The sequence below is a fragment of the Ctenopharyngodon idella genome, chromosome 14 (assembly GCF_019924925.1).
Source record: "Ctenopharyngodon idella isolate HZGC_01 chromosome 14, HZGC01, whole genome shotgun sequence".
NCBI lineage: Eukaryota > Metazoa > Chordata > Actinopteri > Cypriniformes > Xenocyprididae > Ctenopharyngodon > Ctenopharyngodon idella.
The window spans coordinates 9,626,319-9,628,611 of record NC_067233.1 but is presented as its reverse complement, the minus strand read 5'-3'; positions in this window follow the sequence as shown (position 1 = coordinate 9,628,611).

Below are 2,293 nucleotides of genomic sequence, written 5' to 3'. Positions count from 1 at the left end.
GAAGAGAAGCAGTTTAAATTTTTGCAAATGTACTTACTTAAGGAATATTTAGATTTGTAGAGCATATATCATTTTGTTTCATAATAAGCTCACCTCTCAAATGAGTTATCTTAAGATATTTGTAAACCACCATGCTACCAAGCATGCATTGGATTGATAATAGACTGTTGGCTATGTAGCTTGTGCACTGTGGGTAGCAAAGACCAGTCTGTGACCTTACGTAGCCTACGAATTGATGGAGCACAAAAAAAGCAATATTTGGTGTCCTACTATACCTACTCACCTTTCTCTTATGATCATTAGTTTCTTCACTTATGCACTTACCCCCCCCCCCCCCCCCCCTCTCATTTAAATATTCTTGCACTAACCCATTTATTGGCCAGTGAAAGTTGTATATGTAAGGAAAATCTGTAGAAATACCTTTTGTCTTTTCTAGTAATGAAGAAAAAAAAAATGAATAAGGAGACTAATCAGGTGCTGCTGCATGGTGTGGGAGAAGACTCCGTTTTGTTGCACAAAATGATATGTTACTTTTGGTAGTGGATATCATGGTCAGGGCCATTTATCTGAAAACTGTATTACGACTCATTACATATAAAATTACATATAAAAGTAAACAGTTCTGGTTTTCCTTTTCTTGTATTATGTTTGATTTGACTCTGTTAATGTAGTGACAACAATGCTTTTTTTGACTGTTAATTATGCCTTAATTTTGACTGTTGTGAATACAGTTACTGTAACCTCAGTAAATATTGTTGTCTTGTAATGTTTACTCTATCCAAGAACTTCATGTGTGGGAAGAATTATATCAGTAAATAACCCAAGCTTGTGCCCACTCAAAGGGGGGGAGACAGTCTTCAGAAGAAGTATATTAATTTATTTTTTGATTTCAAAATGTTGTGAAGTGAGCAATCGGTGTATAATCAAAGATATTTTTGAGATTCTAAAACTTAATTCACATCATTAAATTCTGTTCTTAACATTTTGTGTGGTTATTTAAACATGTTTGAATTGGCTCAATTTGATGTCCACACATTGATGCTGTCATTCTTAAAGCATTTTAGTTAATTATTTGTGGTGATAATACACCACAAACCTGTTATCATTTTTGTCAGTTTTATATTGACAGGTGTAAGTGAATACATTTCCTCCTAAATTGACACCAGATCATCTGGGGGTTGTTAAAGTTGAATGTGTGAAACTTTTTATCATTCTTTTAAACTCAAAAGTCAGAAGTCTATTAACTCTTGCATATTACATGTCTAAATAACGTTATATTTAGCTATTATGCGATATTTAGGTATTATTTAACTCCGTAGCTTGACCTAAAGCTTGCTTATGTATTTTTTAAAATCATATTTGCTTGTGCATTCAATATTGTATTAATATTCGTTGATTTTTATTACTAATGCATGTAATTTATCTATTCATGTAAAAAAAAAATAATAATAAAATGATCTGTTCATTTTATCACAGATTTGCAACTCCAGGAAAAATATCCAATAAAAATGCACGCCCAAGTAAATTCCATAAAATGTATCTCTCCTTCACTAAACAAACTAAATAAATGAAACTAACCGACCAACACAAGGAGAAGGATACTTTGCAATATAATAATAAATAATAATTTTTAACCTTTTTTTTATGTTTACCTCTTTGCATGAAAAATGTCAAACGGAGTAAAACAATCTAGATTCTATGTTCCATTTACCTTTACCTGCAATAAGTAAGTGCCATATTTACCTGCAAGTAAAATTATAGACGCTCAACTGGCTTGCTATAACATGCTGCAAAAATATATTTTTAGTGGTTAAAAAAAAGAAAGAAAGGAATTGTGTCCACCAACAACACCAGTATTATGAACCGAGTATTACTCAAGTATATTCTATTTAAAGTTAAACCACAATATGAAATAGTAAAACAGACATTCACAGTTGTCTGAATGAGAGAGACGTGTGGCTTGAAAGAGAATTTTGATTTGGTTTCTTAACTCCTCTATTTCTATTCGATGTTGAAATCACACAGCTGCATAGCATTCGCAGCTCAGACGTTCTAATAATTCATATACATGTAATTTAAACATTTCGATATTTTAGCCAACACTCTGGTGCATTTAAGTCACATATGAGCCAATATGTGGCAGTGCGCGAGCGGCACATATCAAAGCATTTTCACTGAGATATTTGAAAACGGAGTCGTGTGGTGAACGCCTGCGTGTCCCTTTTAAAACAAATCCAGGGACTGTCAATCATCGCGCATTCCGACCAATCCCAAAGCACCGTTTTTTAAAAGC